Source organism: Balaenoptera ricei, chromosome 1 (assembly GCF_028023285.1).
Source record: "Balaenoptera ricei isolate mBalRic1 chromosome 1, mBalRic1.hap2, whole genome shotgun sequence".
NCBI classification, from domain to species: domain Eukaryota; kingdom Metazoa; phylum Chordata; class Mammalia; order Artiodactyla; family Balaenopteridae; genus Balaenoptera; species Balaenoptera ricei.
In genome coordinates, this window is record NC_082639.1 from 5972919 (window position 1) to 5984449 (window position 11531).

Sequence of the window (11531 nt, forward strand, 5' to 3'; positions counted from 1 at the left end):
GTGGCGCAGGGGTTGAGAGTCTGCCTGCCAGTGCAGGGGACGCGGGTTCGAGGCCTGGTCTGGGAAGATCCCACATGCCGCGGAGCAACTAGGCCCGTGAGCCACAACTACTGAGCCTGCGCGTCTGGAGCCTGTGCTCCGCAACGAGAGGCCGCGATAGTGAGAGGCCCGCGCACCGCGACGAAGAGTGGCCCCCGCTTGCCGCAACTAGAGAAAGCCCTCGCACAGAAACGAAGACCCAACACAGCCACAAATAAATAAATAAATAAAAATTTTAAAAATAAATTACTTAATTTGGTATCAGTTTACCAAATTGGTCCGTTGGTAGCAGATATTTGCTTTTCTTCCGGATAAAAGAAGAAGAAGGAAAATGGTGTAGGGATGAAGAGCTTAGGGTCTGCATTCAGAGGATTTGGGTTTGAATCCAGTTCTATCACTAGCTGTATGACTCAGGCACGCTCCTAACCTCTCAACACCTAGAGAGCTGGGGATAACAGTACGTCCTACTCCATAGGGTAGATAAATGATATTGTGTACATAAAAGTATTTAGATCACAACCTGGCTCCAATCAGGGTTCAATAAATGTTAGCTGTTTTTTAAATCAATATTGTTATTCTCATGTTAGTGTTGTTAGGTATTCTTTTTTTTTTGGCCAAGCTGTATGGCTTGCAGGATCTTAGTTCTCTGACTAGGGATCGAACCTGGGGCCCACAGCAGTGAAAGCACGGAGTCCTAACCCCTGGACCGCCACGGAATTCCCTGTTATATATTCTTTGAGTTTTTGAACACCTTTCAGTCTAAGATTCCAAAATTCTCTATTGCTTATTAGTATACATGATTTAATTTATCCAGGAGGTTGTTTTGTTAAATTCCAGGAGCATAAATGATTCATAAGATAAAATGTTTTACTTTCTTTGCAGTATTTCCACTTAAGAGGCTATAAAACCTTAAGCCAAAGAAAGGGATTTGTCATAGTGAAATTTCAGGCACCAGCCTTTCTTGGACAGATAAGCTACAGGCAGGGAGAATCTTCCTAGTGTCTCTGAAGGGAAGGTAACAAGTGGTCATAAGTCTAGGAACATTTACTTGTAAGCCCATACTCATCAACATCCATAGGCAGGTTTCCTTTAGAAAAAAATAGGTTTGGTTTGTCCATAAACTTCAAGTCCCTACAGAACTTTTTAATATGAACAGCTTTACCATTTTCTCTGGAATGCAAAGGCAATGGGATATACCCAGTGACTAGATGCTGTAAGAACTGAATGAATGCCAACACCTCTCGGTATTTCTTCTCCTTCTTTTTTTTAATTGAAGTGTAGTTGATTTACGGTATTGTGTTAATTCCTGGTGTACAGCAAACTGATTCAGTTATATGTATATATTCTTTTTCATGTTCTTTTCCATTATGGTTTATTATAGTATATTGACTATAGTTTCCTGTGCTATACAATAGGACTTTGTTGTTTATTCATTCTATATATAATAGTTTGCATCTGTTAGTCCCAAACTCCCAATCCAACCCTCCGTCACCCCGCTTTTTGTATTTCTAATTTTATTCATTCATACTTTTATCCGTTCATTCATCAATAAATGTTTATTGAACTCCTATGTGCCAGGCCATACTAGGTACCCATCAGTAAGCAAGAGATACACAATCCCTCCCCTCAGAGAACTTTCAGTTGTGAGAGTTGTAGACAAGCACCCAGGAAGCCATAAGGTGATAGAGGTTGGCAGGGTGCTATGGGAATCATAGGAAAGGCACCCACCCAGACCCGGGGGAGTCAGGAGAGCTTTTTCGGACCATGTGAGGTCTCTACTGAGAGGTGAAGGTTGCTTCAGCTGTGAGACGATGAAGGGAGAACAGGGCAAACAGAAAATGTTCAGAATGTTGACATTTGAGGAGGTCAAGTTCACTCTCAATGACAAGAAGGTAAGAGGTGAGGTTGGAGAGGTTAAGTAGAGGCCAGATTTTACTTGACTGTATATGTCATGTCATGTGAAGAAGTTCAGACTCGGTGCTAAAAATAGGCGGAGGGTGCTATTGAAAAGGTTTAAAGTAGACAGTGAAATGTTTACATTTGCATGTTGAGATGTCACTCTTATTGCCACAGGCATTATATGACCAATAGATTTATAATTTGGGGCTGAGGGTGCTAAGTTATCTTCTTAGTTCTGAATTATCATTCTGGCTAGGGCATTAGTTCTTCTAACCCTGGGACATGGAGAGCTGCACCAACGTTTGGCAGTAATTACGAAGCGGATGGGAAACAAGAAGAGGGACAGAGAGAAAGAGACAAGCGCATAGGTTTTTGGTCAGCTCCTTGGTTTTCAGCCACTTGGGGTGACAGGAATGGCATCTGTGGCTGGTGGCCTCGCTTGGGGAAATATAGATTGGGGTTCATGGTGTTTTATAATAAATCCCTCAGTGTCTACAACATTGCAAAAGTTACAGATTTCTAGTGGAGACACCACTAGAACTCAGGGCTTTAGGTTCAATGACCCCTTTTTTTTTTTCCTTAAAGATCCCCGGTCCGCAAACACACTTTTAATTTTATTTATTTATTTATTTATTTATGGCTGTGTTGGGTCTTCGTTTCTGTGCGAGGGCTTTCTCTAGTTGTGGCAAGCGGGGGCCACTCTTCATCGCGGTGCGCGGGCCTCTCACTATCGCGGCCTCTCTTGTTGCGGAGCACAGGCTCCAGACGCGCAGGCTCAGTAGTTGTGGCTCACGGCATTGGGATCTTCCCAGACCAGGCCTCGAACCCGCGTCCCCTGCACTGGCAGGCAGATTCTCAACCACTGCGCCACCAGGGAAGCCCTCAATGACCCTTTTATAAGAGAGGGTGTGAACTTCAAATCTATTATAAAGGTTAGGTGAATGTTGGTTGATACTTCACTTCAATTTGCCACTGTCATTTCTTCTGAGTTGTTTCTGATCTCTTCCTTTGTCAATTTAAGACTGTGGGATAAAGTCATCTTTTTTTCCAGATTATACTTTTCTTAAAATAATGATTGTGAATCACTGATATCTTAAAGGTGGCCAGTTTTTTTTTTTTAATAAAAAGGCATATTTGACTGTGTAATTAAGACAAGTGACCATTCCTTTGCTCAGTTTCTTACATTGTAAAACACATGTGATTATATCATTAACTTTAGGGTGTTGTCATTAATGAAGGCTGTTTGAGGAAAACTGTAACAAAAACTTCGTTTTCACCGATTTAGAAATATACTAAAGTCTACTCCCTATTAATTCATCCTGTAATGATGCATCCATCAGGAGGCACTTCAGGACATTAGGGTAATCATCACATTCACTCAATAAATATTTATTGCCAATCTACTATATTCTTCTGACGGTTTCTAGTTTTTTAAAGTAAAATTCAGAAAATATCCACTTATTTGAGCTTTCTGATTGTTTCTATTTTAAAATTTCTTTAATACTTTTTAAACATTTATTCCATTTCATTAATTAGTGTATACGATCCTAGTAAAGACTCATTTACAGGCAGACCTCAGAGATGTTGCAGGTTCAGTTCCAGACCAGTGCAATAAAGCGAATATCCCAATAAAACAAGTCATGTTTTGGTTTCCCAGTACATATAAAAGTATGTCTACATTACACTGTAGTCTATTAAGTGTGCAATAGCATTATGTCTGTAAAAACAGTGTACATACCTTCATTAAAAATACTTTCTTGTGACAAATACCATATGATATCACTTAAATGTGGAATCCAGAATATGACACAAACAAACTTATCTACGACACAGAAGCAGACTCACAGACATAGAGAACAGACTTTGTGGTTGTCAAGGGGGAGGAGGGTGGGAGAGGGATGGAGTGGGAGTTTGGGGTTAGCTGATGCAATCTATTATATATAGAATGGATAAACAACAAGTTCCTACTGTATAGCACAGGGACCTATATTCAGTATCCTGTGAGAAACCATAATGGAAAAGAATATGAAAAAGAATGTATATATATGTATAACTGAATCACTTTGCTGTAAATAGAAATTGTAAATCAATTATACCTCAATAAAATAAATTAAAAAAAATACTTTCTTGCTAAAAAATGCTAACCATCATCAGGGCCTTCAGTGAGTTGTAATCTTTTTGCAATCATAATATCAAAGATCACTAATCACAGATCACCATAACAAACATAATAATAAAGAAAATGTTTGAAATATTGTGAGAATTACCAAAATATAACACAGAGAAATGAAGTGAGAAAATGCTGTTGGAAAAATAGCACCGATAGACTTGCTTGATGCAGGGTTGCCACAAGCCTTCAATTTGTGTAAAACACAGTATCTGTGAAGGGCAGTAAAGTGAAGTGCAATAAAACAAGGTCTGCCTGTATTTTATATCTCCTTTTGGTCATAGGTCTAAACTTAAATTACAGGAAGGAAGATTTGGATGAGTGCAAATAGACTAATTGGTATAAAAATGCAAAGGAAGTATCTTTGGAGCAAGGCTGTAGATTCTACCTCCCTAAAAATCTTTGAGAATCAAATAGACTCTGAACTGGTATTTTTTTTTAATTAATTAATTAATTAATTTATTTATTTATTTATTGGCTGCGTTGGGTCTTCGTTGATGCGCACGGGCTTCCTCTAGTTGTGGTGAGCGGGAGCTACTCTTGGCTGTGGTACACGGGCTTCTCGTTGTGGTGGCTTCTCTTGTTGCAGAGCAGGGGCTCTAGGTGCGCGGGCTTCAGTAGTTGTGGCGCGTGGGTTTCAGTAGTTGGGGCACGTGGGCTCAGTAGTTGTGGCTCACGAGCTCTAGGGCTCAGGCTCAGCAGTTGTGGTGCACGGGCTTAGTTGCTCCGCGGCATGTGGGATCTTCCCAGACCAGGGCTCGAACCCGTGTCCCCTGCATTGGCAGGCAGATTCTTAACCGCTGCGCCATCAGGGAAGCCCTGAACTGGTATTTTCACTAGTACTCTAAACTAAGGAAATAATCATAAACAGAGTAAGCTTTGTGCTCAAAGATGTTCAATGCAGTGTTATTCACAATAGTGAAAAACTGGCCTGTTAGTAGGACAATTGGCTAAGTAAAGTATGAAATATCCATTCATCTATTAAAATGATGCTTGTGAAGATTTTGTAATTAGAAATAATAATGAATAATAGCTCACATTTTTACACCATTTACCAAGTATTAGGTACAGTCTTAGGGCTTTATATATATTAATTTAACTTTCACAACCCTATAAGGTACATGCTATTCCTCACTTTATGACTGAGGTCAAGTAATATGCCCAAGGTTGCACAGCTACTAACTGTGGACTCAAACCTAGGCAGTTAACTTACTTTTAACCACCCCAAATTCTTCCATTATCATGTTTAGGGAAGAAGTGGACTACAAAATCGAATATGGAATAGCTATCCTCATGCTATCACTTAGAATTTTTTACTTTGCTAGTGAAAGAAAACCCAACTCAAATTGGATTAAAAGGAAAAAAAAAAAAAAAGGAATTCAGTGGTTCAGTAACAGAAAAGTCTAAGGATGTCTAGCTACATGCACAGCTGTATTCAGGGGCTCAAATGATGTCACCCGATCAGGACTTTATCTCACTGCGGCTTTGTCCTCTATTATACTGACTTCATCTTGAGGTTCCTCAGTGGCATGGTGTCTGCCAGCAAACCATAGGGTCAGCCTATTAAAAAAAAAAAAAGGAGTTCATTTAATGGTTTGAACAAAAACCCTGAGCCTTACTCTCACTAGTTCAAACTGAAGGCCAGGGAATGCAATGCTCTGACTGTCGAAGCCCAAACATGAGCCCACCTTTGGAACCATGGGTAGAATCAGTGCCATCCAAAGCACATCAGCTAAGAGTAGAGGGGGTGGTAGTTTCCTACAGTAAAATTAGAGAATGGACTAGGAGAAAAGAGAAATGGATGTTGTTAGTACACATTATGTAGCCACAACAACAATTTTCTTACCTATAAATTAAGCATTTAACATTAACTTACACATTTCTTCATGTTTTCTGTCCTTTCACCTTGGTGACACTACACTATTACACCTTTTTGATGCCTCTCCTAAGTCGTCTATGCTTCTCTTTCTTGGATGCTTAGCTGTAGGCATCCTTTGAAGCTGTCTTTACTTGTTTATAATTTAGCCATCTCATTCAATTCCTGAACTTTTTTTATCACCTCTATAGGAATTGCCTCAAAATCTAATGGTAACCCTACCTTCCTTCCTGACCTTTAATTCCATATTTTCAATTTCTTACCAGTGCTTCTCCCATGGATATTTGTCGCAGATTGCCTTCCTTGAGAAGCAGGCTTTGAGACAGAGGATGTTCTTTAGAGTTTGCTCTTGGGACCTGGGGAAGAGAGGATGAAGAAGCAGACTTGGGCAGAAGATGTTGAGCTGTGATACAGACCTCTGCTGATCCTATGGAAAGCTCTATAGCCAGATTGTCCCAACTCGGGCAAGGGAGCTGGGCCTGTATTCCTTCCATCCTCATCAGCCAGTCATTGGATGTGAGTTGCCCTTGGGAGTAGTAGTAACCTTGGGCAAGGTAGTTTTCTTCAGCTGAGGCAATCCGGAAAGAGAATTGATGGCTAAGGGCTATTTTCTGGCTGCAATCCTAGAAGTATGGGGACTAATCCTAGAAGTAAGAGTTTCAGTGCTCAAGGGAAATCTGGATAGCTCATCATAGTAGCTTTCTTTATTCTCTCTGCTCTTAGTCTATCCTTCCTCTCTATTCTCCTAGTGGTTTTGTTGATTTTTTACTTACATATTTTGAGACTATGTTATTCGGTGCATACAAGTTTAGGATTGTTAAACCTGTCTGGTAAACTGAACATTCTGTTACTATGGAATTAACTTCTACCTCTAGTAATAAGTTTTGCTTTCAAGTTTGTTTTGTTTGATATGACTATAGTCATACTGGCTTTCTTTTACTTAGTATGTTGGTGAATCTTTTTCCAGTATTTTCTTTTTAATCTTTGAGTTCCCTTAAGTTTTAGGTATGTCTTGTAAAAAGCACAGAGCTAGATTTAAAAAAAAAAAAAAAACTTTGTCCTCTAAATGGAGAGTTTAATTACTAATAATTATTGTGATTGCTGATATATTTACTGGTGATTAGAATTCATTTTTACTATATTATTCTGAACTTCCTATTTGTCTTGTTTTAGGGAGTTTCTTTTCCTTCTTTCTTGCTTTTTTGGTCCCTCAGATGTTGTTTTAAGGTTAGTTTTCTAACTCTCTACAATATATTTCTTTTGAAAGTTCCTTAGGGGGTGATATATTGGTTGAAACTCTATCAGTTTTTGTTTGCTTGAAGATGTCTTTTTTTCACCCTCCTTCTCAAAAGATAGTTTCATGTATATGCAACTCTATGTTGACAATTTTTTCCTCAGAACTTTGAAAGTATTATTTCATTGTCTTTTAATATTATCATAATTGATGAAAACTTAGTTGTCAGTTTTTTGTGGTTTTTTTTTTTGGCTGCATTGGGTCTTCATTGTTGTGCATGGGCTTTCTCTAGTTGCATCAAGCATGGGCTACTCTTCGTTGTGGCGTGCGGGCTTCTCATTGCAGTGGCTTCTCTTGTTGTGGAGCACAGGCTCTAGGCATGTGGGCTTCAGTAGTTGTGGCATGCAGGCTCAGTAGTTGTGGCTTGTGGGCTCTAGAGCACAGGCTCAGTAGTTGTGGCACACGAGCTTAGTTGCTCTGCAGCATGTGGGATCTTCCCAGACCAGGGATCGAACCTGCGTTGGCAGGCAGATTCCCAACCACTGCGCCACCAGAGAAGCCCTCTTTTTATTTTCTATTTCTGTTTCTCTGTGCTGGATTTTGTGTAATTTCTTCAAATCTATCTTCCAATCGATTATTACTCTCTTTCATTGTATCTGCTACTTAACATTAATTGACTTTATGATATCACTTATTATATTTGTCATTTTTAGATGTTGTATTTGGTTCTATTTCAAATATGCTTGTTCATTTTTAATAATCTTCTTCCTTCTCTGGTATTTTCTTTCATTTTTTTAATTATCATAAACATAATGTTTTACTTTTGGTATCTAATATTTCCAATATCTGCAGTCTTTGTGGGTCTACTCTTACTGTTTGTTTTTTCTGCTTAGCTTTACTTTTAGTAACTTGTTTCCTCATGCATTTTGTGCTTTTTGATTTGAAGCTTTTATTCTTTGGCTCTTTATCTATGGGAATTCAAGGATTGGTGTTTGTTTATGCTGGACACCTAGGGGCACTTCTTAGCCAAGATCACTCGAATAAACTGAAGTTTTGGCTAAGAGTTTTTTTGGGCCACCACATAGATAATGTGGGTTCTAACCTGTGTGAGGTTGGGCTTATGGTAGAAATTCTCAGGGGAAACATTTTCCTTTCCACCAGAGCTAAGATATGAACAAGCAAGTATCTCCTCCATCTCCCTCTTCAGGACAAACATTTTCCTAATTCATCTATTGAAGGTGTCACTTTATTCAGTCTTTCATAAGGCATCCCACCCTATGCAGGTGCCTGGCTTTATCTCCGAAATCCCATAAACTCAACCCATTAAAACTCAAGGCCAGGATTCAGCAGACTTTTTTTGTAAAGGGCCAGAGGGTAGATATATTAGCCTTTGCAGACCATATGGTCTCTGTGGCATCTACTCATCCCTGCTATTATGGCATGAAAGCAGCCATGGACAATACATAAATGAATGGGTGGGGTTGGGTTCAAATAAAACTTTACTTACAAAAAGAGGAGATAAACTAGATGTAGCCCCTGGGCCATAGTCTTCTGACCTCTGCTCTAGGCCATCAGGAATTGGCAGGTGTCCTCAGATCAGATGCCAACTTCATCATTTTCTTACCTATTTGGAGTCATGCTTTCTTCTTTTTGTCTCTGAAGATTTCACTTACTATTTTGCGAGTCCAGCAATGTATTTAAAAAGATGTTTTAGAATATTTTGTTTGCAGTTTAATTGTTCTGCACCAGGAGGGTTTCTCTGGATGGAAGTCAGCAATGGGAGTCAGATTCGTCTTATTAGTGCAGATTTTCTCAGACTTTCAAACTGCTGGGAGACCTTTAATAACCACACTTGCTTAACGTATTAAGTCCAAACTTCTCAGATGGGCATTTAAGGCTTTTTATTCTCTGCCTTTAGTCTATCTTTCCAATTCTTAGCTCCCTCTACTCCCTTTCTTGAATAAGCTCTTTTTTTCCCCATTTCTCTCCCATTTCATGCTGTTCCCTGTACTATCCTTGCACATTTCATCCTTAGTATTTCCCATGGCAACAGCAGCCAGTTAAAAGATGACTCTCTTTGGACTTCCCTGGCAGTCTAGTGGTTAAGACTCCATGATCCCAATGCAGGGAACATGGGTTTGATCCCTGGTCGGGGAAGATCCCGTGTGCTACGTGGTGCGGCCAAAAAATAAAAATAAAAAGACTCGCTTTTCAGATACCCTCTCCTTTATTTTCTTTTTCTTTAATGTTTATTTATTTATTTATGGCTGTGTTGGGTCTTCGTTGCTGCGTGCGGGCTTTCTCTAGTTGTGGTAAGCGGGGGCTACTCTTCATTGCAGTGCGCGGGCTTCTCACTGTGGTGGCTTCTCTTGTTGTGAAGCATGGGCTCTAGGTGCGCGGGCTTCAGTAGTTGTGGCACGTGGGCTCAGTAGTAGTAGCTCGCGGGCTCTAGAGCACAGGCTCAGTAGTTGTGGTGCACAGCCTTAGTTGCTCCACGGCATGTGGGATCTTCCCAGACCAGGGCTTGAACCCGTGTCCCCTGCCTTGGCAGGCGGATTCTCAACCACTGCGCCACCAGGGAAGTCCCTCCTTTATTTTCATCTTAACTGGATATACTCTCTCCCTTCTCCAATGTTGTGCCTTGTATTATAGTTATTTGTAAAATTGTTTTGATCATCCCTGCTAAATTGTAAGCTCATTTAGGACAGAGAACATCCCTTATCCAACTTGTAGACTTTTCTCCTTCTGTCACAGAGCCCCTAGCCTACTGTTTTGAGCAGGTACTTAGATATTTGCAAAATGGATGAATATATAGAATTTTAAAATTATTATTATTTTTAAATTTATTTATTTATTTATTTTGGCTGCGCTGGGTCTTAGTTGCAGCACATGGGATCTTTAGTTGCGGCATGCAGGATCGTTTAGTTGCAATGTGTGAACTCTTAGTTGTGACATGCATGCGAGATCTAGTTCCCCGACTAAGGATTGAACCCAGGCCCCCTGCATTGGGAGTGCAGAGTCTTACCCACTGGACCACCAGGGAAGCCCCTAGAATTTTTTATTTTTATTTTTATTTATTTTTGACTGCGTTGGGTCTTCGTTGCTGCGTGCAGGCTTTCTCTGGTTGCTGCGAGTGAGGGCTACTCTTCATTGCGGTGCGTGGGCTTCTCATTGCAGTGGCTTCTCTAGTTGCAGAGCATGGGCTCTAGGCATGTGGGCTTCAGTAGTTGTGGCGCACAGGCCTAGTTGCTCTGTGGCATGTGGCATCTTCCCAGACCAGGGCTCGAACCCATGTCCTCTGCAATGGTAGGTGGATTCTTAACCACTGTGCCACCAGGGAAGCCCGAATTTTTTTTTTTTTAAGTTGGGAAAACTCAGTATTTTATTGTAAAGTCCATGCCATTTCTCATCTTCAGCTCTTCCTAAGGCTCAGCCTCCATGACAGCCATTGCATTCCATTGGGAATAGAATCACAGCTGTGCTTATGCCCTAAGACCCATGTAGAATCTCTTTTCATGGTGTCTGAAAGTTACTGCTTGCAAAATAATAACACCACCCAAAGATAACTGCTAACAGTGTACCTATTGTTAACATTATAATATTATTCCCATTGTCAATAAGCACCCTTTCACGACAGGGTTTTTTCATAGCTACTTTGTAATCCATCTTACGGATATAGCATGATTCATGTCTGACCAGTCCTGAGTATTAGACTTTGAACATAATATTATTATAAATAATGTTATAATGAACTGCCTTGTATGTAATTTTCTGTCTCTCTGCTTATTTCCTCAGGATAAATACTACCAAGTAAAGGAAATCTTGAATCAAAGAGACAAATCATCTTTCAAAACTTTTCCAATTGCCAAATGGCAACCAGATTGTTGGGACACCTAGTAGAGGTACACTCAATTAGTGATACACTCTCCATCTTTGGAGTTTTGGATTAGTTTCAGATTTTTTTTTTTTGTTTCTTTCTTTGTTTTTGAAGGTTGATTTATTAGGCAAAATTTTATCATAGTTTTAAGAAAATGTGCATTTCTCTTATTGGTACTGAAGTTGAATATATATGTGTGTATACATATGTACCCATATATACATACATACACACGCAGACGATGATTGGCCCTTATACTTGTTCTCTTTTTTATTGTGGCATTTGTTTTTTTCTTACGATTTATATATTGAGGAATTAATTCATTGTCTATCACATATGTTACAAATACATGTATATACATTTTAGTATATGTCTCTTTATTTACGACAATTATTTATAATTTTGACACAATTTCAGACTTACAGAAAAGTTGTGAGAT